Source organism: Canis lupus, chromosome 24 (assembly GCF_048164855.1).
Source record: "Canis lupus baileyi chromosome 24, mCanLup2.hap1, whole genome shotgun sequence".
In the NCBI taxonomy this organism is placed as follows: Eukaryota; Metazoa; Chordata; class Mammalia; order Carnivora; family Canidae; genus Canis; species Canis lupus.
The window spans coordinates 28,523,569-28,551,147 of record NC_132861.1 but is presented as its reverse complement, the minus strand read 5'-3'; the positions used below and the strand labels follow the sequence as shown (position 1 = coordinate 28,551,147).

Here is a 27,579-nt window from a genome sequence, read left to right as displayed (position 1 = left end):
GCTCCCTTTCAACCTCTTTCAATTTTTCTGGCCCACAATAATCAATAAATTGGTTTTTCATCATGGAAAGTTAGAGCTGAAATGGGCCTGAAGAGCACACAATCTCGCCAATTGGTTCCCTCATCTTATAGGACACTGTGAGCTACAAGGAGACCTTGGGTGGCCGGCCTCAGGGCTCGCAACACAGGGAGACCTGGTCTGGCTGCTTACTGCTTGCCTGCACACCCCACAGCCCTGCAATGGCCACAGTGGCCAAACCTGCCTCACAATCTGCCAGCCCAGCATTCTCATCCACTGTTTATCTCAAGTCACAACTTCAACCACAGCACAAAGATGCTTATGCAAGAAAAATTTGCCTGGCATAAAGTTTGGTGAGTCTGTGGCCCCCAGTGCCTGATGGTAGATTGGGTTTCGCCCTGCCAGTACTTAAGCCCCTCTCACGTCTCTTAGGCTATTAGTTATAATAGATTTTTGGCAACATGACCTTTCTTCCTCCTCCTCCTTGAAATGACCTAAGATGCATTCACATCTAGTTCACGTATTTTTTACATGAAAATGATGTACACAAGAGCATTGTAGCTCTTCAACCTGTATCTCCCGTTTTTTGATTTCTAATAAATAATAAATGTATTAAGTATAACACTAAATTTAGCCCTTTATATTTCGGTGTCTTTATATTATCTACTTTTTGTTTGGGGCATATATAATTTCTCAAACTGATCAGGAGACCTCAAACACAGAAAGGGACCTCTCCTTAGAACCTTCTGCCTCCTGCCCCTTACCCCTAAACATCCTCCTTTAAATAAGCCAGTGAGGGATGGTGGGACAAAAGTAATGAAGTAGTTACCAGCTGCCAGACACTAAACTTACATTGCCATGCCCACTCCCTGCACAGGCCTATGAGATGGCATTACCACCTCCACTGTTGTCACCACCATCATCATCATCACTGCCACCACCATCATATCTGTGGCTCTGAGATGCTAAGTTCCTTGCCCAAAGTCAAGGTCCTTCCTTGTTTTCTTCTCACCTCCTACAGGCTGACTGGCTTCTTAAAATGCAAGATGCTGCCTATGGGGTAGACACTAAAAAAAACATAGGTTGATTCATAGGCGAATTCCCTTATAAAATCTTTTTTTTTTTTGAAGATTTAAAAAATGTATTTATTCATGAGAGACACACAGAGAGAGGCAGAGACACAGGCAGAGGGAGAAGCAGGCTCCATGCAGGAAGCCCGACATGGGACTCAATCCCAGGTCTCCAGGATCACGCCCTGGGCTGAAGGTGGCTCCAAACCACTGAACCACCAGGGGTGCCCTATAAAATCTTTTAACGAGGCAGCTCCAAGCTAGAGAAATAGGAGTGTGTTTTCAGCGTTAACTAATGAGCATAGTTCATATTTGTACAGAGATACCAAATTGGCCATTTTGGGATTGACTTTCTTTTCCCAAGTTGCAAATACTAATTTGCAGCCTTATACCTCTTTTCAAATGAGATACTGCTATATATCAAAGAATAATGTTGGTTAATGTATACACACACACAGTATACAAGGTGTTAACATTTATAATTTGTAAATATTTTGTATTTTCTAATATATTGTATGTACTCTAGATATCCTTTAAAATACATTACATTTGTAAGTATATCGTCTCTTCAAATTAAAAAGAAAAATCCACTTGCCATAAAGTAGTGACACTTAAGCAAACCAGCCACGGAACTCAGAACTAGTCACATGATGTCAAATAACCACCACCTGGAGAGACTGATGCTTGCAAAGACTGCTGTAATTTTGCAGGGGCCTCCCAGCATACAGTTCCCAATCCCCCTCCTCCTGAAAGCCCTATGATATTCATTGTTCATGGGTAACGGGTAAGACAAAACACACCCATTATGCTAATAAAATGTAATACTCAAAGCAAACGAGAAAAAAAATCACATGCAACTTGGCTCATTCCTTTCAAAGTCTGTGTATCTGTGTAAGGTTTTGTTGTTTTTTTAAGTTTCTGATTCAATGGTACTGGTGTGTGACTCAGGCACTGGTCATTTTTTTTTTTAATTTTTATTTATTTATGATAGTCACAGAGAGAGAGAGAGAGAGAGAGAGAGAGAGGCAGAGACACAGGCAGAGGGAGAAGCAGGCTCCATGCACCGGGAGCCTGATGTGGGATTCGATCCCGGGTCTCCAGGATCGCGCCCTGGGCCAAAGGCAGGCGCTAAACCGCTGCGCCACCCAGGGATCCCACTGGTCATTTTTAAAGGCTCTAACAGGTAATTTTGAGGTACATATGTGGTTAAGACTAGATCACATTTATTTATTTATTTATTTATTTATTTATTTATTTATTTAAAAGATTTTATTTATTTATTCATGAGACAGACAGAGAGAGAGAGAGAGAGAGAGGCAGAGACACAGGCAGAGGGAGAAGCAGGCTCCATGCAGGGAACCTGACGTGGGACTTGATCCCAGGTCTCCAGGATCACGTCCTGGGCTGAAAGCGGCGCTAAACCGCTGAGCCACCCAGGGTGAACAAGACTAGATCACATTTAATTAGCAGTTGTGTTTTCCTCAAGATGCTTGCTGCCAATTCCTAATTCTTCTGTCTTCCAGTGACATCTACAGTGAAAGCTAACTTGGAGAATCATTTCAGCTCAGGGCTGGGAAGACTTTTTTAAGCAGAAGAAAGCCTAAAATAAAAGATTGAACAATTTGATTGGTAAAAACATAACATTTTCTGAATGTCAACAAAAACTACAAAGTGAAAAAAACAAATAAGGGAAAATATGTGTACAAGACAGAGCTTTCAAGGATCACTGAGAAACAACAACAAAACAAAACTCCAAAAGGAAAAGGAGCCAAGGACCTAAGAGGCGTTTCACAAAAGAAAGAAATATAATCAATTCAGTCTCCGGGACACCAAACATATGCAAATTAAAACAAAGGGATATCATTTTAGACTGTCAGAGAGAGGTGGTTTAAACACAACACCCCCAAAACAGCCAGTGTGTGCATTGTTGGTTAAGGGTAAAAATTGGATCGAGCTCTCCAGAAACATGCCTCGTTAGTATTTATCAAAAGGCATTGTTTATCTAACAACTATTTTACATATATCTTTAGATTTGAAAATTCTATTTCTCCATATTTATCCTAAAAGAATAATCGGAGATGCACACAAAGATTTAGTGCAAGAATTCTCTCTTGTGGGGCGCCTGGGTGGCTCAGCCGTTGAACAACTGCCTTTGGCTCAGGTCATGATCTCAGGGGTCCTGGGATCGAGTCCCACATGGGGATCCCCAAGAGGAGCCTGCTTCTCCCTCTCCCTATGTCTCTGCCTCTCTCTCTGTGTCTCTCATGAATAAATAAAATCTTAAAAAAAAACAAAGAATTCTCTCTAGCATAATGTATTACACAATAGGCAGCAAACTAAATGTTAATCAGTAAGGGAGAACCAGATAAACTAGAATATATCCATCTGAAGGAATGCCAACTAGCAAAACAAACTAATAAGCCAACAAAAATCTCTTCAATAGTATTTCAGAATTTGGGAAAGCCTTCACTCTAATACTCATGTGAAAGAGTAGGTTACAAAACTTAAAGAGCAAAAAACAAACCAAGCCAAAACAAACCTTAATACTGTCATCATCTCAACTGGGTAAAATACGTTCATGAATGATACTTATCAAAATGATAACAATAGTTATCACTGAGTAGTAGGAGTATAGTGATTTTTTCCTTTATACTTCGTTAGTTTCCAAAATTTTTGCACTGAACATGTATTATCTTTTCTTTCTTTCTTTCTTTTTTTTTTTTTTTTTTTTGTATTATGTTTCTAACAAGACACTTGTAGAACACCAAAATCAAAGCATTCATGTTTTTTAACTGAATAAAGACACTGGATGAATCCAATAGTTCTATACCATTGCATTGCCGAGCAGAAAATGCCCAAGAGAGACAGTTTGGAAAAGGAAGTCAGACCAACACTGATAAAAAAGAAAGCAGCCTTCTCCTTAAAAAAAGTACTTCTGAAAATGAAAGACCATAGAGATCCACTCTGCCCTAGATCTCATCACTCCAGGGCCAGCTGGGGCTCCTCTCCCCAGATGGGGTACAGGACCCACAGACACAAACGCCATGCTGGATTTCCATGCTCATCCCTTTCTCTGTGCTAGGCAATATTTAGCTATTTCTCAGCTAAGAGTAAGCCTAGTCGAGACCTCCCTGAAAGTTACCCCAAGATCACACTAAAATCTGGCTGGAATAAAGATGTCGTGTTTCCGGTTGGCAAATTCTGAGTGAGATTTGGCCCATTTGCATATGATTTGCACATCCTTTGTACCATCTGACAGGAATGGCGCTCCATAAATCAAAGCCACCCAGCTCTCAAGTTTTAGCTCCATCCGGAAGATGGAAGGCAGCCTACAATCAAGTTAAATCCCATTTCCCCAAAGACAGTTAAATTTGTCACCAGCAGGACACTCGCCACCTGCTATCTTCCTGTTGCCTAAAAATGGCAAGTGTAAGAAGTCTCACATGACTATCTCCCTCATCCATTAGCTCTGGCTCTAAGACCTCAGGAACTTCATAACAACAGCAATCATAAAAGTGAGTATTTTCTCTATTGGGTTTCCAAAAATGTCATTTTAGTTCTGTCTCCCCATTCCCAAAGTCATGAGGCAACCACCAAACTACAACTCCTAATAAAAACACTCCATGGGGCATCAAGCTCTGTTTCGGCAATCTACCTCTTGGGACCTGCCTTGTGATGTGTAAAAGGAGGTGACACCAGCAGTGCTCAACTCATAGGAGAGTTATAAAGTTATGAAAAGAAAAATGCATGTGAAAGTTCTGGTCGTCTAAGAGCCTTGCTAGTCCATGCAGTCTGTGAACCAGTTGTACTGGCTTCACCAGCCAGCCTGTTGGAAAAGCAACAGCATTTCCAAGTCCCACTCCAGAAATAGTCCGAATTTGCAATTGATCTAAATCCCTCGGTTATTCTATCTCTGTCTCTGTCTCTGTCTCTCACGCAGGGAGACACACACACACTTTGAGAAAGACTGAGAGCTAACCGACCCAGGGGACAGGAACAAATGAAGTGAATTGAAAATGAAGCCTTATTCTTACCAGTCTTTGGTTTTTCCGGATGCTCTCACCCTTAGAACATTATGTCAGAAAGCGCATTGTAGAGCTGTAGAGATTTCAATAATTTCATGACTAGAGTTTGTCCTCTAATTCTGTCTTGGTGCAAATCCCTGAGTTACTTACATGGTAGGGTACATGGTCATTTATGTTTGTATTATGTCCCTTTTCAGATAAATGTTCCTTAAGGAAAAGTTCAACATACCTCTCCTCTTGTAGAATATTCGAAGGACTCATTGTTTATTGTTTGCATAAGTGAGAAAAATCACCTGGAGCTCCTGTTTCGTTGTATTTTAGTCTATTTGCATTGTTGGACAAAGAGTTTTCTTTGTTCTTTTTCTTTCTTTTGAATCTTTAGTGGGAGAAATACAAATTTGTTGTTCAAAAGAGATAGAGAGAGAGAGAGCAGGAGCAGGGAAGAGAAGGCTCCACGCTGAGCAGGGAGCCTGATGCCATGCAAGGGCTGGATCCCAGGACCCGGGGGGATCATGACCTGAACCGAAGGCAGATGCCCAATCGACTGAGCCATCCAGGCGCCCCTCAAAAGTTGTTGTTTTTTTTTTTTCCAAAAGTTGTTTTAAAACAGACTCTCTGGCTTTGGAACTTTCTGGAATAGTCATCCATATTTAAATATTTAATGACTTTATGAATTAGAAATTAATTAGAAATCTTTAAAATTATTACTAGCAAAAAATAAAAATAAAAAAAATAAAATTATTACTAGCTTCTGAATTTAGTCCACAGAAGTCTAACGAAAAGATGTGACAGTCATAAGAATTTTTTTACTAATGTAGTCTAGTACAAAACAAGAGTACAGAGAGCTTCCTTCCTCTCCCCCGAGCGCTGGGGGAGCCCAAGCCAAACCCCAGGGTAGGCATGTCGTCATTCTGACATTTCTGCCCTCGTTCTACCCAGAGCCCACACACTACACCCACAGCCCACCACCTCCCCATCAATACCCCGGCCCCCCATGACACAGCCCTCCCCCACACTGGGCAAAGCTCCCCCTCCTCCTGAGCTCTGCTCTTAGCTCTGGGGGTGGCAGGAGGGCGATCTTGTCCAACCAAACTCACACTCATAACAGTAAGCTCAGTGAGGGTCCTGTTGCCTCTTGTCACTCTGGCCTCTCACATAGTGCCTGGCACCACAGCTGCTGCTCAGTAAATACCTAGCGAATGTATTAATTAATCCATTAAGATGCTTTTTAAAGGCAGTGCCTACTATTAGCACAGGTCACCCCCGAACTGGGGGAACGTGAGAGATGATGGCTTCAGGTGAACATGCAGGTAAGAGACGGAGCTGGAAGCAGAAATGGCGCTGCTAGGCAAGGACAGGCCTCTGTGGAGATGGGGCCCTGAGATAATTGCTGCTTTATCCAAAGTCCTTGACTTCATTCCAGTTAAAAACTCCTGGTTTCTTCACAAGTCCCTGGGGAGGAACAGTGGGGGATTCATTCACTCGTCGAACAGCACACATTTACTGACTTTCTAACATATGGCAGCTATTGTTGCAGGCTTCGGAGGAACACTCAGGAACAGAGCAAAAACGCTGCCCTCTCTGAGCTGACGTGTTAGTGCAGGAGACAAATCTTTAGTGCCAGCTCACGGTAACTGCTATGAAGGAATCAGGAAGGCCTGAGTGGGATGCTCTTTTAGACAGGAGGGGAAGGGCAGGCCTCCCTGATGAGGAGACTTCTCAGAGAGAGCTAACCAAAGCAAGGGAGTGAGCCAGGGGAGGACCTGGGGAGGAGCCTCCAAGGCCAAGGGGGTCAGCCAGTGCAGAGGCCCCCAGAAGGGAGTGGGGACGAGCTAACGGGCCTGGCTGGTGAGTACAAGAGCGATAGAGCTACACTGCGTTCAGCAGCGCTCATTTTTTAGAAGAGAGAACAGAACTGATGACTTCCACCCAAGCCAAACCTTCCACAATAACTGGACATTGAGTGTTTAAACACAGAGTTCCCCTCATGGTGGTTAGCGCACAATGGTTTCACCCAGGAGGGGCGCCTGGGTGCCTCGGTGGTTGAGCGTCTGCCTCTGGCTTGGGTCTTGGGTCGTGATCCAGGGGCCCTGGGATGGAGTTTCGCATCGGGTTCCCTGCAGGGAGCTTGCTTCTCCCTCTGCCCAGGTCTCTGCTTCTGCCTCTGCCTCTCTCTGTGTGTCTCTCATGAATAAATAAATAAAATTAAAAAAAAAAAAAAAAAAAAAAAGGTTTCACTCAGGAACCATCCAGAGAACCTAGGGATGAAAAATGGCTGGGGAGGGAGGGCATTGGTGGAAGACCACTATGGAGGGATCCAATTAGCCCACTCCCAGATGGTACGTTCCCCTGAAAGGCCCCAAATGAACATCATCCACACTTAACCTTTGTAAAGACTTCCTACATTGAAAAACAGAGCAGTTTGCCATATGATTTTCAACAGCTCAGTAAAACGTGTTGTCTCTTTGATCCGCCTAATTAAAATAGTAAAACTTGGAATCAAAGCAGTGTCATGCGAGGAAGCTGGAAGGCTCCAGTTTTAGTTTGGCTCTCATGTGTGCTCATCATCCTGTATTCCAAAAGCTTCTGCCGGCATTGGCCTTGGAGTCGGGGTTCTGAAAGCTGCCTGCAAGTGTGCTGTGTGAGCAGCAGGCCGCCCTGATGGGTCAGCTGGACCAAGGAGAGATGGGCGTCCCACCTGACCACCCCCCCCCGAAGGAGAGACCACCATCTCCCCTACCCCAGCTCACCACGTTTTATGCAGATCTGGAGACATTAGCCGCTACTAAAATGCTTTCAAAAGTGTACCCGCGAGCACACACAAACCGCTCGATGGTAATGTCTGTACTAAATTCTGGTGTTGCATATCCATCCACCCCCACCCTCTGTTCTAGGCATCCCGATTTTTTGAAGTGTCTATCATTTATTTACACCAAGGAGATAATTGGGTAAGTGCAGTTATTACACAGAACATTATTCATTGGAAACCAAGTTTATGAGAGTGAAAAACTGGAAGGAACCTGAATAATGAAAATTATAAACTGCTGAATTTCCAGCACAGGGAGTTCGTTGGTTGCATCCCCCTAGAGCCGAGGTTACAGAGGCTGCTGTGAGCACGGATGATGGAGAAGTTGAAACTGCTGCTGCTGATGATATTAACAGTAGTGAGATAGTGAACTTTGCCCTTTTTTGTCGTTCTGCACCATTTGAGTTTTTATAAATTATCTCCTGTTTATGATAAAAGGTGATCTGCATTTTGGAAATACAGGTTTTGAGAGACGGAAGAGAGGAATCATTACCAACCACCTCTCCGTCCTCCCTCACTTGCCAGAGATAATAAACTGCGAACCCATGGGAGCCAACAATTCTGGGCTATCCTCAGGTGAAAGTCCCACACGGGAGGAGCCACAGAGGACAGCCTGGGTCCCCTCCCACCTGCAGAATGGAACCTCTACTCTTCAGCATGAACTTTGGGGGCCTCCATGATCTGCTGCTTGACCATGCTCATCCTGGCCTGCTGTTGCTCCTGGTGCTGCCCCTGCCTGGCCTGGCCTCCTGGGACCTCCTTATGGAATAAACACTGCCTGCCCTAGAGGGCCCTTGCTGGTTTTTAAGTTTATTTATTATTTTTAATAATCTCTACCCCCAACATAGAGCTCGAACTTACAACCCCAAGATCAGGGGAGCATGCTCCACGGACTGAGCCAGCCAGGCGCCCCGGAGGGCCCCTTCCAAAAGCTCATCCTTCCCCAGAGGGACCCTTGCACTCCTGGAGGATATTTGCCATCCTGTCTAGCTAGCTGCGTGTTATGATCATGCTGCCTCAATCCCCAAATCATGTCACTGAGGGGCCTGGTCCTGGAAAAGAAAAATCCAGGTAGGAGAAACAACAGTAGCAAAAACAAGGAGGAGTGTGCACAGCTGCATCTAGATGCAGCGAGGGCTACCAGGACCAAGTGGCTGAAAAAGCCAGTATACAACTGTTGGAAACTCTCCAGTATTTTATTTTCTCTCTTCCTCAAGATAAGCCTGTCAGCTCCAATCTATACCAACACCGGTTCCCAAATCTCACCTTCCCAACGAGGTCTACTCTGAGCTCCTGAAGAATGAAGACCTGCCCTTCCATCCCACACTGGCGTCCCAATCGCAGGCGCTCTGCCCTTCTCTGTTTGTTCCATGGGATGATAGTCTACAGGCTGGGTCTGTTCCGCTCTACTACTGTGTGAACTCCACGCTTTGTGTGTTCTCTCCTCAAAGTGCCTAGAAGAGCGAGCGCCTGTCATTTGGCAAGCACCCATCAGTATGCTGCAGGAATGAACAAACAATTCACTCCAGTGTCCTGTCCGACTGCACCGTGCTTCCCTAGTTCCCCTACCAAACAGCTTTTTACAAAAATTATTTTTGCTGTAGACTTTCTGAAAAGGTAGGGAGAAGCAGGAAGCCAGAAAGGCTAGTGAGAACTCCGAGTGTGGAGATATGTAGTGTTTCCAGGCACAACGTTAAGGATCAAGAGCCCTTGCCCACTCATGATCTGATGCCCTGCAAGGCACCAGCGTATACGTGGGCTGAAACATTTCATTCTCGAGAATTTGAGTTTCCGTCAAGGTAAGGATGAAAACAGGGCTGGAAGAGGCCAGAGTTTACAGGGCTCAGCCTTGGTCTGCTCAGTCATAAAAAAACATGGATAAAACCAACAGCACTGGCCAGTAAATGTTGCATTTTAAGGATTTCTACTCTGTCCTGGTGCCACTTCCCTGCTAACACCTTTTCCTGATTCTTGCTCTTAATTTCAAAACTTTCAGGTGGTCATCAGCTTCACTACCAGAGGGGGCCACTTTTCTGGTGGAAAAGTGAGAGAAAAGACTTTTACACTCTTGCTCACTCAGACTTACGTAATAGTCCAAGATGGAATTCTAGGTCAGCTGCGGCTGGCACTTTTTTTTCCCCTGAGGAAATGGCAGCTATGGAATTAACCTTACTTCTTAATTTAAACAGATAAATCTAAACATTATAATCTAGAAGAAGGGAGAACTGCGGTTTGCTACAGTGACTTCTTAGATGTTACATAAAAAGCAAGCAAACCGGAATTGCTTACTGCTGGTAGATGTGAAAAGCAATGCTCCCAACACCTGTCTGACTTCCTAAAATCATCAAGAAGCTCAAGTGCTCAGACACTGTGCCACTCAGCAGCCCCCACACCGGAAGTATGCTGAATCAGACCCAACAAGAACAGCCAGAGGCATAGACAGCGATCTGTGAACCACACATATGCCTTCGCTTGGCCTAGGACTTAAGGATAATTCCTCATTTCTGAAAGTGGGAAACTATGTTACAATGATGATGTATTTCAGTATTTTTCCAGAAGATCCCACAAATGGGGCTTTTAAAATGGCGGAACTCATTCTGTGATGCAGTCTTCTTAGGTTAAAAGGGCACTTGGAAAGGCCACCAAGAGCCCCTCAGGAGCTAAAGAAAATCCTCATTCCTAACGGAAAAGTGCTGAGGTATGATTTGACTAAAAATGTAACTTGGTTTGGAGCAAGACTGAAATATTGGAGAGAGAAACTAAATTTCCTGCTTGTAACCATCATCAAAGACCCACAGTAAGTAATTTCTATTTTTTCTTCCAAATACAAAGTGGCAAATCTTTGGTCAAATGGTCAATCTATGGTGAAATGATTTCAATCAGTATGTGTCTATTTACAAACTCTTCTCTGCTACATACATAACTGAGAACGTTCAAAATATTTAACCCAAAATTTTGACGGCAAAGCGATGCCCTCCAGGATTGAGGAAATTTACAAACCCTCACTGAGTCTTCCGCCAGCAGGAAAGGATGTCAAGCACACAGCAAATGAAGTCCAGAACATCCCTCAAATCAATTTCATTTTATTTAGTAATTTCATTCTTGCTTTCAAGTCCCAATGAATACAGAAAGCAGGTGTCTGCCTCACTAATCTTAGCCCTGGGTTTAATAATTCAAAATTGGGTCTCCTAAGAAAAAGTCTCTAAGGAAAACAATGTAGAATATGGCAAGCTTTCCCTAATGAAGAATTGGGTGAGAAATTTGCAGTATCTCCGAGATAAAGGGAAGTACTTTGGAGTTCTGCAAAGCATGACTAGAGGCCATGGACTTCCTCTGAACTTGCCTACAAGCACCTGTTTAGGAAGGATACCAACCTTCATCTTTAGATGCCAAAGGAAGAAATCTCAGTATCTTTCTTGAAAACTCACTGCATCACACACACACACACACACACACATATATGAATATATCACTTACCGCAGCTAGCACGTTAAGCATATGGGATATAAAATAGTCACACAAGCAATGGTATATAGAGTCCATCTTAAACTAATTACTGGAGATAAGCAGAAATAACACAATTTATAACCATTGCACTGTTTCTGGTCACTTTTAGTGTAGAATTTTTCTGCAGGTTGGTGACTCTTTTGCAGGCTGAAAACTTATCTGCAAGGTAATAAATGATTTCCTCAGAATTTGTACTGTAGTGGGATTTTTACTTTGTGTTATTTGAGGTTTCCGTTTATCTTCACTTAAAGCTATTGGAAATCTGTATGAGATTTCCAGAAGGAGTTCTTGGTCAACCGTTGGTTGAAACAGGATGATACTAGCTGTCCTTTTAACGGTTTTCTTTTTTAAAATTAATCTCTACACCCAGTGTGGGGCTTGAACTCCCGTTCCTGAGATCAAGAATCACATGCTCTACTGACTGAGCCAGCCAGGCACCCCTTAACTGCTACCTTAATTAGCTTAAGACCGTGATTCCCACTATATAGCAATGTTGAAGTAATTATCTAAACCTACCCAAACTGTTCTCAAACTGTTCAATGGGACATAGGATAAACAACAGGGACCTTAGTATGTTCATCCTGCACATTTCCAAGAACCAAGCAAGCAGCATGCAGCCTTTTGAGTTCACAGGTTGATACATTTTTTAAAGTATCTTTACCGAACTAATTTGACATGGCAAGCTTTTTATTTTACCAAGGGTACACAGTAGAAGGAATGACATAAAAGTTTAAAACGGCAATTTTGAAACTGGAAAAAACTTTTGAAGTCCCCAGCCCATCCTTCTCTTTTTCCTGTTTTGCCTCCAACTGGCACCCATCCTTGGCTGGGCATTCAGCAATGTGGGGACGGACTTCCAGGACCAAGCTTCCTGGACCCTGGACTCAGGTCCATGGAGCACAGCTCACACATACTGACTGCCACTCCAACCCCTACTGCCCCCCCCCCACTGACCACCCCCTATCCCCCACTATTGATGCTGGATGGGTGTCTTTCTCTACAAACTACACTGCCGCCCCTACCCCATTCCCAGGACTCACTACCACTGTTACCTTTGACAGCCAAAGGGCACAATCCACTAGTTTAGACCCTCATTTACATGTCCTTTGTTCCTTTCCTCTCCTTTAACTTACCGATATTTAATAAAAATTTAATTAGTAAAAGCTCCTTCAAGGGTACAAAGCTACTTTATTTGGACAGTTTGCTGCATTCACACAGAAAAGCTCAATATACATTTCCAGTCAGCCCAATCCCGAGCACTTGGTAATTACAGCCAAAGCTTCAGAAACTCTTACTGAAGACACAGCCCCTATTCAGTCGTTTTACATGTGGAAAACAAACACATGTAAAAGTAGCTTCTAAGAATGCTTTGCACATTACATGAAAAGTAAAAATATTATATACTTTAAATTTTTACTCAAAAAATAATTTCAAACTATTAGGTTTAAAATACTGAGACCACTTAAGTTTAATATTTATTAGAGCAAGAATCAGAAAATTGTTACACACAGTATATACTCTTTTACACAAAATACATTTGCACGTTTCTGAAAGCCACTTGTAAAAATTATTTTTGGAGTAATATCACATTTTGCACATCACGGTAATTTGGTAGTGTTTTTAAGAGATACTCTTTATTTTGTTTAAAGTAAGACATACCAGGACAGTCAATGTGGATTCATGGTTACCCTGAAATGTGGTCTATTTTTGGACAAGTCTTGCTTTCAAAATCCTATTGACATGATGACTTTCTCTGCATGTGCCCAGCTTTGACTAGGGTCCAGGGCAGGACACAAAGATCTTGGTAACTTGGCCTCATGAACTCATGACCCCAGAACTAGGAAGCTCTCACAGAGGTCAGCTGTGGTTTTCTCTGTACCTATGGCACCATGAGGTCTACTCCTGGCTTCAAGAGAGTCAGCTGCTGGAGAGGAAGAGGGCCCCCACACCCAACAGAGTGCCCAGCACAGGGCAGAGGTACAAAGGAGACGACAGTCAACACCGCAGCTCTAAATACAGTGCTGTGAATTTCTATAGGCACACTTTGCATAGCCCAAATCCCCAAGTCTAGATCTGCTTTATTTCTAGACCAGAACGTGCAGGAAGGGAGATGGAGAGCAAAGGACATAAGTGGACTCTTTTACAGTAAGCTGACTTGCAAACCTCCCATTACGGGCCAGACAAAACATGGCAACGGGAAGGAAGAAGCCTGAAATGGTGGGGTTTTCATTCTATCTTGACCTAATCAAGGGGCTCAAACTTAGGCAACATTGAGAAAGGCTGAAAAGGAAATGCAATACAATTGCCTGGGAGGGATTAAGCGGGATGGATTTAACAGGATGCTGGAATCCTGTATGCTCCACATTTCCCCCACCTTTAAGTCAATGGTGCAGAAACGGATGGCCAGGGAACAAGAATCGGGGCACAGATGGGCTCGGGTGCCTTTCTCGGGAGACATGCAAAGCATGGGGGAGATAGGTGCTAAAAAAGCCCCCCTCCCAAAAAAAAAAAAAAAAAAAAAAAAAAGCCCCCAACACTATATTCCCAGGGGAAATTTACAAACACCTTTGAGTCCAGAACATGACGTCTAACTTCCAGTCCTGTGCAAAGCCCTGGGCTCTCTCCATCAGTGTGAGCTAGTCACCAGCAGGCTGTTCTGACAGAAAGGTTTTAGAGGCCAGAGTATGCTCTCTTATGGCAAAGATACATTTCATGAGGTGGTTTTCTTGCTCTATAGGTCCAGGCCATAAAACAGTCAAATTGTTTCATGTACAAAAGCAATGCAGTCTACGATGTTTCCAAAGTGTGCTGCAGTTGTCAATCTGACTGTGCTCTTCCATCTGTTTACTCAATCCCCAAATCAGTTTCTTCAGATTTCTTCATTTTTCAAGGATGATCTTCTCAGCAAAGCTGTTTTTGGCAGGAAAGTCACAATGAACAACATAACAAGCAGGGGATCTGAGATTCCAAAGTGAAGATTAGAGCCATTCAAATAGAATTTTCTGTCAAAACACATTTCTAATAAGATAAATCAAATGTATCCATTCTGCGTCAAAATAGAACCGAAGACAGTTTTGCCTAATCTTATAAATGGCTTAATAAGGTTCGGAAACAATCATACATTCAGGAACTTGAAAGGAATGGAGAAGGAATTATCTGGGAATCTCAACAATTTTCCTGAGAATGTGTTATAAATTTCAGAGTCACAAAGTTACAGAATCGCAAGTTCCCAGTTACTATGTTAATTGGAAATACACATTTTATACCATTAATGTGACATCCTAACATATGAGAAAAAAAGGGGAGACTTAGGTAGAAAACTTTTATAATAATTAGGGATTTTAGAAGAAATATGTCCATTTAAAAAACAAAACATCAATACTCAACTTACTATGGAGTAAACGCCCCTACACCGGCAGGAAGCAGGTACTACCTAGAAGGCTGTGCCATACTTTTGAGCCTCAGCTCTATTTTTACCACTGTACTTGTGGGGCAGCTCTTTGTAGTCAAGGTTTGCTCCGTTATATTACAAAGCTCTGGACTTGTGGCTTCAGTTCAATGGAACAAGGCAGTATAAACATCCTTCAAGATTTGAAGCTCCCTTCAAAGGCCACAGAGAACCCCTGACAGAATGACAATAAAGTCAAAGCAAGGTCAGAAGAAAAATGAAGATGATATTTTAGATCAGGGCTTCCTGACCTGACAACCAGGGCAGTCTCTCTACCCTCAGAAATTACAGTCTTGTTGGGGAAAGTTACCCTCGTTTATTAAGGGGTCTAAAGGTACCAAAATACAAAGAACCATTCATTGTTCTAGGCTCACTTTCTCTGTGGGTCCCTATGTACTTACTGTACACAAATTTACAACACTCTGTTCCTCCTCGGGGAAACTGAGTCAGACTTCTAAACTTTCACAGTGATGTGCCAGACTATGGAATATGGTGACCCATGAAGGTACAGATTTTCCCACTAAAATTCTGTTACAGTACAACTAAGGACAACATTAAACAAAAGTCACGTTTTATTTAGAAGTTTCTAGAAAGCAACCATCAAATACTGATTACATTCATGCCATCACTTCTCTATTATGCTCTGTATTCTACATTACTTTCTAAAGTTATACAACAGGGACAAAAGATCCTTTTTTAATAATATTTTCTCTAATATTGAAGACACTTATTTTGAATGATGTTCATCTTTGAGCTGCACACCCATTTATAACATGCTAAAATAAAAGTCAAACTCACTGTTAAGAAACACACTAATATTTCCCCAGATCAACTGTCACTAGCCTTAAAATACTACTGCATGCTAGTGTGAACTACCCAACTGAATATTAGAATGTCTGCTGTCCCAGGGATTTCATATAAAGCCTCATAATCTCTCCAGGAACTTAATTTCCCTCACACCTTAGGTTAACTATGTAAGAGTATATCCCCCATCCTCACCACCATTTTTTATTCTTGGGCTCTTAACTTTTTCCCTCTCTTGGGTCTCTTTCCTTTGTACGCAAAGTGTTCAGAATTTAAGAAGGCTTTTAAAATATTCATTCCAGTAGAGACCAAGTTTTTTTTCTGTCTGCCTTATTCCTTTTGGGTATATCAAATGCCGAGGCCCAGTCAATATTGTGGCTGGAATTGTCTTAGAGGAAACACCTCTATTGACAAAAGTATCACAGAAGCAGGGTTTTTAAAAAGCTAGCAGCAAATAGGCAATGCACATTTAAATTAAAATGTAATTTGATTTTTAAAAATCTCATGTTTTCGTTGTGCCATCTATTAAATATATATCAGTCAAATCTTCTTAAAGCAAAGGGGTGAGGGTTATGCTACAGGGTATCTTATTTAGCTTCTAGAAGCCTTCTAATAGAAATGTTATGAAAACTTTGGTTATACACAAACTTTCACATTATTGGATAATCTACCAATAATAAAACTTGCAATAAACAAATACATTAACATTCTACTGAGCTACCAGTCTCTATAGTTCCTTGAATGAATTCTCCTCTTTCAAGTTGTTCTAAAGACAGTCTTAAAAAGCAATCTTTCCCCAATTTTGGTCAGAGGTGTAAGGAGGCTGTTGTATTTGACTATCAAAAAAAACTGCCTCCACAAAGTTCCTCAAATCTCTTCATCCCAGCAGTCAACCATGGACTCACCCAGGTACTGCCTGATTCTCCTGTCAAATAACAAGTTCTCCAGGTACTCCTCTGGTCAAGCATACCCTAGAGTTCATATTCTGGGTCTACATGAAAATGAGTTTATGGTTTTAAAATAGTGTGTTCAGGTACGTGGAATAGAGCTAACTTGCAAATTTTTAAGGGGAAGTATTCCTTCTTGGAGATTCAAAGTTTTGTTTTTCCTCCTTCCCTTTTATACTAATACTATCTCTTGGTCATTTTACTTCGCACTGATTCATGCACCCAACAATAGGGGAGAGAGGGAACAACTCTTTTTCCTCATTAGCACTTCTGTCCTATATAATAATATCCAATTCAAAAATCAGCAGCATTTGGTCACAAGTGTATTTGGATAAAATCTGCATATTCTAATACAGACCATTCTGAGGTCATTTCCAGGCTGAAATTCTATAATGACTATTCATAGGACTGTCACTTGTCTCCTCCTGATCATTAATTACCTCTGGTCTAAGTAAGCTACCCTGCAAGGTAGATAGAAAGGAAAAGGAGCTGACCAACACAGCATGGGAGGATGACATAACCTGCCTGGGAAAACATGGCAGCCCCCAAATCTTCAAACTATAACTATCTCCAGAGAATGACACTAATACTGGTAGATGAGAATTTGAGACATGCATGTCAACTGAGAAACACAAAATTATAGTATCTGTTCTTCTATAGACTTTTTTTTTATTAAAGCTACTGATTGTCCTAGTAAGTCATTATATACACAAAGCAATAATTTCCAGAGTTCCTAAATATTTCCAACACACTCAACTTAGGGATCCAAGATTCTGAACATGCCATCACCAAAAAAAATTGCAAACCTAAAAAACAAAAAGGAAAAAAAATTAAACAATGTCAAAAGGAAAAAACTTTCTTAGAAAAGGTCAATATTTACTTTTTATTTTTCAAAATGACACTTTAAAGTTAATGTTTCTCATCTTACAGTTATAAGCTCTAAAGTCTAACATTAAAGTTCTGCTTAGAAACAAGGCAGTTTACTTATTAAGAAAAATATTAAACTATACTCAAACATATCACCTATTTAATATTTAAATATCTTCACATTTACAATTTCAGGCTTTAAATTAAAGTGGCATTAGCTCTAGATTTTCTTTTAAAAGCTATCATTATGGTGACATTCAGATGCAGAACTAAAATTACTGATTTCATTCTTATAGAACACACACCTTTAGAAACCACATTTTTAGTCAATTAACAGTGGTTACAGTCTTCGTACTTCTTCCCCACTAACTTTTAGCACATGAAATGCAACAGATGACTTTCAAAGTTCTTTAGCCTTATAAAGGGCCAATTTAGATAGGATTTATTTGAAAAAAATTTTTTATAAGGGTAAACATAAGAAACAAGAATTTCAAAAAATAAAAATGATCAGTACTTGTTTCCTATTAAAGCATTAATACATAAAAGTGAACTATATGAACAATTCTTCTACAGTTAGCTTAAAAAGTACTTTTTTAGATTAGCCTATTTAATTTTTCCACAGAAGAGTTCAGAGTTCACATTTCAGAAGAATAGAACAACACAGCAGAATATATGGAAAACAAAGAAACAACCATTATATCTGTTTCTCTTTAAGGACAAAGCTAGACTGACTTATTTAAGTATAAACTGAGATCGCAGATATAAAATCATGACACTCCAGTCAACCTACATAGTTCCTGGATTTACATGGCATGTGAATAAGTCTATCATCACAGAAAGCCACGTATATAAATAAAAATACATTTTAAGAATTTAAGTCACTCTCGACATTGGAGAAAATATTGTTTTTAAGATATATCTGCAATACAATGTATAAGAAAATGCTTTCTGGTAGAGAAATGAGGGAAGGTAGAACTAGAGCAACAACAGAGTCCCTGAAGAAAACAGGAAAATAAGTATGACTTTTAAAAAATACATTAAGTTGTCACAGTTCCGTAGAATCTGCCCTCTGTCTCATCCTCTGGGATGGGATGACAATTTCATTTTCTTGGCATGCCATCAATTAAACAAATGTGTAATTTAGGCTAAACATAAGTAAATTTGTGGTACTATTTCTGCTATGAATGCTAGTACATGTAGTACAAGAAAGATCAAATAACCACTTGCTCTGAAAAGATGGCTTAGTATAAAATCTGAACTTGAGCAAAGAACCTACTAGAATTCTATTCCCAGGGAATTAAGCCTAGGAACTGTCTTCTAAGCTCTGCTACGTCATTATTTTAACAGGACATGGTCAACAGGAATAAATAAATAGCACCCCCAAAAAACGTTTTACTGTAATAAAGACAAACAGTGCTATTCTCCTCAACTATAAAATATATTTTGAACTAAGTTACCTGTGATAATTAAAGCAGAGTTAACTGACACCACTAACATTCTTCACAGGACTTTACATCTTAAAAAGAAAAAAAACAAAAAAGCATACATAAGACATCAAAATTCTTTATGAGAGCAAAAGAAAGCTGTGATAAGACCCTTACTTTCTAGTCTGAGAAACTTAAGTCTGCAGCCCCTTTTATTTATTTTATTTATTTTTTTATTTTTACAGCCCCTTTTATTTATTTTATTTATTTTTTTATTTTTGCAGCCCCTTTTAAAGCAAACTCTATACTTTTCAAAGGAAGATAATTATTTCAATCTGCAAATTCCTAATGGGTGTTTTCACATATAAGAGATATTTTGTCACTAGTTAAAAGTCACTCACTAGAGCTCACTAAAAAGATAAAACAAAAGGCTTAACAATACATCAATTTAAACAACTATTTACATTTGAACCAGTTTAGTTAGAATATAGCCACAAGTTGCTTAATACTTTTTGTTCACAACTTAAGATTTTTGTTTTCTTAAAGAAGGAATTGGGATAAGAGAACAGACATGGAAAAACATGAAGGCCTCTCTCTCTCAGGTTTTGCCATTACCATTCTGTTTGCAGTGGTTTCAGGACGAGGCGATCGCACACCTTCTAGTCAGAAATCAGATGGCCTCAAAACAAACTCATCTCAGTCTTAGGCCTCATGTCTTTCGCTTAGAGCTAAAAATAAAAATACATGTGAATGAACAAATGATCATGGAATGAAATCTCTAACATGACACATAAAATATCAAAAGCCATTTTTATCACAGAAAAATGAAAATGTACACATTTCTATCCAGAGCATCAGAATCCTATTTAGAATGAAAGGCTGCTGCTCTTCTTATCCCATCAGCTGCCAGGCGTTACAGTAACTATGATAATTTAATTCTAAGGCGGTTCTTACAGAGCTACACTAGTATTTTATTCATCTCCTGAGATTCAGAAATGTTCGTTTTTTTGTTTTTTGTTACGAAGTTAAACATAACAATATCATTAATGAAGCTAATGACGCTGAATAGCAACTTAGCTTTCTTTGTGCAAAAAAACCAAGGCAAGCAAAGTATGATGCTGAACCAGAACCGGCTGGCCCTAGAAACATATTTTTCTGTATTTAGAAACTCCTAATTCCAATAGCAGCGCTGGTAGTACATGAAAATTAGCTTGTTTCTAAAATCAAAATAAGGGATTCACTCATTCTACAAGTACTGAATGTTTCTAAGCACTGGAAGCCAAATGGTGATAGGAGAGCTGGGTTCTGGATATTAGCAAGTGGGGTCCTTGCTGTTTCTGAAGTTTTTGTCTCAAGTCTGGGCTATCATGCTAAGGAGACAGAAAATAAGGATTGCTGTGCTTCTATGAGAGGGAGGAGGGCAGTATATATGACAAGAGAATGAGACTGTAGGATTTAAAACAAAATCCATTGAGAAGCCTAAATCTTATGCTGCAAGTGACATCCAGCCATTATTTGGTCTCTGTAGTGTGAAGCTTATATTTCCAAAATCCTCATTAATCCTGAAAATTAATTCTCCTCCATTTCGAGAGCACTAGTAGTTTCAATCCTAAATATAAATGTCTCACACTATTTCACAAGGTTAAATCAGCCAAGCACCTTCAAAAATCACTTAATGTAAGAGTCCTTCATTCAACTGAAGCCATAATTTAAAACTCAGAAGTTCTGCCAAAGTTACACTTCAAGAACTGGCCCTAACTATGGTGTAATGAAGACAAATAGCTTCTGAGATTTTTTTACAGCACTCATATACTTCCATTATATAGGATTACAAAACTATCAGTAGTGTCTATACTAACAACATTATTATTTAATGCTTTGCATTCTCTGCTGGATCTACGTATACCAATGAAAGCCTTTAATTTTGTGGGAACATGGTACATTACCAAAAAATATCAAAACAAATCAATTTAAGCTCGATGTTCACCTTAAATCAAGAACAGGAAACATATTTCCCGAGTTTGCTGATCTTCTGTCATTTTTCAGGTGAAGTCCAATTACTTTCAATATCTAGACAAATGTAATGGTTTGACTCTGAAGTTTATAGGTTTCAGAGTTATCCTTTAAAGTAATAACTTGTAATTTATACTTAAATATTTAGAATAAAGAAGAAAAGAATTGAGTGTTACCTAGGTTTTAGGTTATGGTTTGCATGAAGTGAAAATGTATTTTTTTAAATCAATAAGCTTTTGGAAGTTCACTTCCCACTGATGCTCGTAAAATCATTCTAACAGTTTTGTATTTTGATGTATTCAGATTTTAATCAAGGAAAACTGAACCTTGGTCTTATTTCTAAGCTAGTCCCTCCTCCTTCCTTTACCACACGTGTTATAGATCCCAGCAAATTCCAGAAAAAAACATAATTAATACACTTTTTCTACATCATGCCTCAAACATTCACATATCTGTAAATACCAAATTTGTCCCACATCAACAAAGAGAACTCTATTCACCCCAGGGTTCCTCTCAGCTCATCCTGTCTGCTACCATTCTTGGGCAAAACCTAAAAGTAACAAGATGTTTCATTTGCCTCCCCAAAACTTGGATCCTTCCTTAAGTAACTTTTATCCTCATTCTTTTTTGCTTCAGTCATAGCCTGTTTTGTTTTAGAAGTTACAGTCCTATCCTTTCTCTGAACCAATCCACCTAGCCCAGAGACTGCAACAACAAATACAGCACCACTATCCTTTGCACAACTCTCACTACTCCTACTTGGATCAAGGACTTGAATGATAAAGTAACAAAAATTTATGACTCAGAAGACATGTTTTGTAGCTTACCAAGACAAGTAACCTTATTCTCAGTTTTAAGTTATACTAATCATAAAACTCCACTTGTCACATCAGGAATGTCGCATTGAGGTCTCCCATTTAATAAGATCAATGACTTCCAGTAAGGTAGTTATAAATGTAAACAAATCACAGAACCAAATTTCTGTTAAAATGCCTGTTATTTTAAGAATATCAATGTAAAATACATTCTCATGAAAATAATTTCCTTAGTTTAGACTGGTTTTCGTTTAACACAAAGGGTTATTACATGATGTACTAGGAGTGAACCTGCAACCTGATTATTATGATCTCTTCTTAGATTACTTTTTGATCCCAGCACTTTACACATTCTAAGATCTCCCTTCTGACATTGCACATCTCATTCCCTAATCTAAGCAAAAACCATAAGCATTCTTTTTTTTTTTCCTGATCATCAGCTGTTTATTCCTTGTACTGTTTAGTTGTAGCAGCAGCCTTAATTTACATGGAAATTCTACAATAAGTATTTACGTGTGCACTTTCGCCAACACATCTAAATGGCACTGTAAACACAAAATATTTATCAATCAGAAAATCTCCAATCTCAAATTTAAGGATTCTATGGAAAGAAGAGAGTGCTCAAAAAATGGTGTTGAGACCACAGCTAGCCATTTGCAAAACAAGGATGGCGCTCTATCTTCATTCCTTAAGCCAAAATAAATTCCAGATACACTAAAGTTAAAACATGAAACTATAAAAATACTTAAAATATGGATGAAACTTTCAAAATAATTTTGAAGTACAGGAAGATCTTTAATTATGACATAAAACCCAGCAGCCAAAAAAACAAACAAAACAAATCCACAACTGATTTTTAAAAAGGCAAAAATCAAACCAAACAAGTATAAGCAAAAAATAAACAATAAGCCAAGGAAAATATTTATAGGAAAAATTTAATATGCACAAAATTTTTATAAATTTCTAAGAAAAAGCCACTGAAAAACAGGTGATGATTATCAACAATTCACTGGGAAATAAAAATAACCCGCAAATATATAAGTATCTTTAAACTCACTCAAAGTTTAAGAAATGGGAATCAAAAGGAGATGCTAACAATGGGTAATGATTAAATTCAAGAGTGTGGGAAACACGGCGCTTAAACATACCACTGGTAGAGGTGTAAATTGGTGCTACACTTTTGAAGAACAATGATGGTATCTACTAAAATTTAAAAACCCATGTTTTTGATCCAGAAATTTCACTTGAGACTAGATCCTTCAGATTGCTTCTCACAGCTAAGCAAAAATATCTGTACAGAGAGTTATTTATATACAAAAAATGAAAGAAAAAAAACCTGGAAAACAATTCCAACATCTGTCCAGTGTCCAAGTGTCCAAAAGGAAGCCGGTTAAAAAAGTTGTTACATCTCTTACTGCTGTGGAAAAAGGTGTCCTAAGATATACTATTAAGTGCATACATGAATGACATTGCTGAACAGACATGTGTCATTCTTTTCAAAAATAGTATTTTTTAAAGGGAATACCAAAACAGGTGAGCAAGAAAGGAAGAAATGAAGGATGCCTGGGTGGCTCAGTTGTTTAAGCGGCCAACTGGCCAACTCTTTAAATTCTGCTCTGGTCATGATCTCGGGGTCCTGGGATGAAGCCCTGCATCAGGCTCCACACTCACCAGGGAGTCTGCTTGAGGATTCTCTCTGCCCCTCTCATGCTCGTGCTTTCTCTCTCTCTCTCAAATAAATCTTTTTTTTTTTCCAAATAAATCTTTAAAAAAAAAAAAAGAAAGAAAGAAAGAAAAAGAAGAAGAAATGAAATCTACGAAAAGCTACCCAAGAAACTTAAAACATAAGAATGGAGGAGGAACTTTTTAACTTCTATAGTATACAATTTTTGCAACATAAGTAACTGTTCTACAAGTAAAATATTTTTCAAGGATACTTTGCTATTTCAGCATTTTATTTTTTGAAAAGATTTTATTTATTCATGAGAGACACAGAGAGAGAGAGACATAGGCAGAGAGAAGCAGGCTCCTCACAGGGAGCCCGATGCAGGACTCGATCCCCAGACCCGGGATCACACCCTGAGCCAAAGGCTGACGCTCAACTGTCGAGCCTCCCAGGGATCCCGCTCTTTAGCATTTTAAACTATGCATTGATTTCTCTCAAAATGGAAAGAGATTTCACCAGCCAACCTATGAGTGTGAGGATTTGTTTGTGGTCAAGACCACAGAGGCATTCTCTCAGCTATCACCCCTTGAAACTAATTGTCAATGTGCCTGGGGTACTGTGCTTCTCAAACTTGGCCATCACTTACTTGCTTCTTCTTAAGGTTCCTTAAATCTACACCTTACACTTTGGCACACCTAGGATCCTTTCACTCCTACTCCTATACGTGATAGGCAGGTTACAAGGTTCTGACTTTACTTTTATGGACTTAATGAGAGCCCACTGCGTACCACAAAGTTAGTCATTGTTCATCCTATCTTCCATCTTACAGAGACCGTGCCAGTCTAGTAAAACTGTATTATTGTTATCAAATACTTCAGTGATCTTAGACTCCAAACCCAACTCCTTCACAATGACAATCTTGCCATTTAATGTGACACCCACTTTACAGACAATACATGAAACTGGTCAGGATTCCAGTAATATGTCATTAAAGAAAACCAGTCTCTTGGGTAGAGAACAAAGCAAAATGTGCTAAAAAACAGTATTTGTCCATTTTTTAAAATGGCCTTAATAATTACTATCACATTTGCCCCAAATTAGCACTAACCAGAAATAGAATTCCTCAATTATTTAGCACGATAAGTCAAAATTCCTGGGCATGGCCACATTTTGGCACTGTAGGAACCCTCTACCTCCAAAAGGGACATAAGGATCTAACTATGACAATGCATTGTTTGACTGTGAGCCGAAGTTATTGGTATGTACGCGATTTTAAACATCTTTTTTTCTTTTCTTTTCTTTTTGAGAGAGAAAGGGAGGGGGATCTCAAGCAGGCTCCACACCAACACAGGGCCTGATGCGGGGCTCCCTGAGATCATGACCTGAGCCAAAATCAAGAGTCAGACACGTTAACTGACTGAGCCACCCAGGTGCCCCATTTACCATCAGCATTTTCTTTAGCTAACAAGTCACTATAATGAGAGTGTTGTGGCACTTATGAGTAGATTAATCTGTATTATCTAATTTTACTTAAGCCTTCACACTAATAGATTCTTATTTCTAAGCTGTTTCTCTCTCCTATCCAAGGGTAAACAGGGATCTTCTTTTTAAGGCTTTTTGTTTAATCACATAACTCCTGTGGAACCTTAATCCATTTACAACTTCAGTTTCTCCTGGAATAGATCCTTTCTTTTTGCCTATAGACACATTCAGATTTCCTGATCCTAGATCAATCCATAATCCATTCCCTTAAATACATCATTCATTTCAGCTGATGTCCTTCATCTTTTTCTTTACTGTTGAATGGCCAAATTTGAAGAGTGATCTAGAGTTGACTCATTCATTTAAAAATACTTCCTGAAAAGTGACTACATCCCAGAGTCAAGGGATACAAACTAGATGGTTAAGGGATATGGTGCCTCCTCCAGGGAGCTTATAATTCCATTACACAGAAAATCAGATATTTATAAGTTCAAGATGTTAACTGTCATGAAGGAGTAACACCTGAGGCTATGATAGAACATACACAGGGGACTTAATTTAGATTGGGCTGCCACTCTGCACAACCTCAGCAAGTGCTCTTCTCTTCCTGGGCTAGGTGTTCTGGGTTGCACAGCTCATGTGGTCTTATATAGCAGCCCCAGGGGATTTCCTGGAGGAAGTGGCAGGTAAGCTGATTATCTAAAGGCTGAACAGGAATCATCTAGGCAAGAATAAAAGTAGCATTCCAGAGAGGGAACTAGCTATTTGAAAGTCTTCAGACAGGACTGGTGACCTGGGGGATCAGAAAGAAAGGCAATGTGGGCAGAGTACACAGAAGAGCAAACAGGTATGAGCCAGATCAACCAGTCTCAAACAGCACAATGAAGATTTGTGCTAAGTCCAGTGGGGGCTGCGTTTACCATCCTTAACCATCTAGCTCTTAGCAGCATGATTTCTACTCATACTATTCTCTAAACAGTCAGCCATACACTTTTAACATGCAGAATCTTCTCCATTCTCAGGAAGTGGCTCCAGGTATACCCCAGACATACTGCAAATTTGGTTCCAGACTAGTTCAAAAGCAATCAAAAGACTTTTTTGGTGTCTGTGTATATCAAAGCTATGTTTACACTATACTGCAGTCTATTAAGTGTGCAATAGCATTGTGTCTAAAAGAGCAATGCATGTTGTGCCTTACTTTAAAAACTTTAATGCTAAAAAATTCTATCATTTGAGCTTTCAGAGAGTCATAATTACTGATTATCAAAACTAGTAACGAAAAAGTTTGGTATTTTGTGAGAAATATCAAAATGTGACACAGAAACACGAAGTAATAAGCAAATGCTGCTGGAAAAATGGTACCTAAAGACTGGCTTGATGCCAGACTGCCACAAACCTTGAATTAATTTAAAAAATAGAGCAGTATCTGAGAAGTATAATAAAGTAAAAGCACAATAACACAAGGAAGGCCTGTATTCAGCTTTTGAAATGGCTTCTATCCTGTGCTTGAAAACATAAGCTGTCACTGTTTTTTTTAGGATCTTCTACTTCTCCCCGTATTCAGCTTACTGTTTTATACATGGTAGGTGTTCAAAATCTGCAAAGACAAATCAGTCTTGGAAGAAAACCGATTGATAAAAAGTTAATCACAACAGTGTAAGAATGCAACGTATTTAATAAGATTCTCCATTAGAAGTATCTTTGAAATGGCTTCAAGTTAATTTATGGATTTGCCTTATTTCCTCCTGTAGTGATGCAATATTTATGAATTCCAGAAATTTCTTTAAACAAATGCCCAATTATAACTTGATTAGTCCAGGAACATAATACTTAGATGGCACTGCTATCCTCTGTGCTCACCAGAGGGTACATGGCAGTGGTCTAGTTCTTCCATGCTATAAATTCTAAAAACTAGACAGCTGACAACCAGTTAATGTGTACATTCCACTGAAGAGTATAAAACTACTCTGTTACAAAGAATACAAGCCAATGGCATCTAACATTAAACTAGCCCTATCCTACAAGTTACTGTATGCATGCTTTACATACAGACCATTCATTTTGAAACTGTAGAATATGCTATTTCTTCCATTTTTGATAATTTTAGTAAATGCTAAAAGTCAATGGCCACCACACTTATTGATTTTAGCAGGAAATTACCACACTTATGTTCTATTAAATGAAGGTAAGTACCCACTATTTTCACCTTATTCGGGTAGGTACAAGATGTCAAATTTGCTGGGTTCAACATTTAATGACTCTGCCTCACATTCCATTAGAACTATTGGTACAGACTTAGAAATATAAGATTTATTTAAAAAAAAATACACTTCTTCTAACATGAGCTGTAGATACTTCAGCTCTTTGCAGATCTTTTCTTTATAGGTCTACAGAATGACCTAAGCTGCGCCCAGAATCAGGCCATCATATAATTAAGCTTAATTAGATATTTTCTATACAAGGCAAATAAAAATGTTCTTTCATTATACTTATACCAAATCCCCTATATTATGTGTCTTTATAACCAAGAGCAAAAGAACTCTAGAAAGTTTAAATGCTATTGATTGAAAAAATTTTTATCTGCTTCATCCTTTGTTTTAAAATGGCTTAAAGACCAGATTTTGCACATTTTGAAATTTAATGTGTATATGTGTCAGAATGTTTCTGCTTTCTGATATCTAGTTCTG

The 27,579-nt window shown here is 39.5% G+C and overlaps 1 protein-coding gene across 13 annotated transcripts in view; it reads right to left on the bottom strand.

Annotated features, from left to right (window-relative positions):
- Positions 1-27,579, bottom strand: part of XKR6 (XK related 6) — a 319,189-nt gene that overhangs the window by 210,067 nt on the left and 81,543 nt on the right. For 6 of the 13 annotated variants that reach the window (XR_012016445.1, XR_012016452.1, XR_012016448.1 and 3 more), the window contains 3 exons: positions 19,532-19,644; positions 18,950-19,008; positions 12,595-17,431 (listed from right to left, as the gene is read on the bottom strand). The exons of 1 other annotated variant lie outside the window; for it this stretch is intronic. The gene's annotated coding sequence lies outside the window, so the exon portion shown is untranslated. Of the gene's footprint in view, positions 1-12,594; positions 17,432-18,949; positions 19,009-19,531; positions 19,645-20,903; positions 22,429-27,579 lie in introns of those variants that run through there. 6 more of the 13 variants (XR_012016453.1, XR_012016454.1, XR_012016447.1 and 3 more) reach the window with 6 other exon arrangements.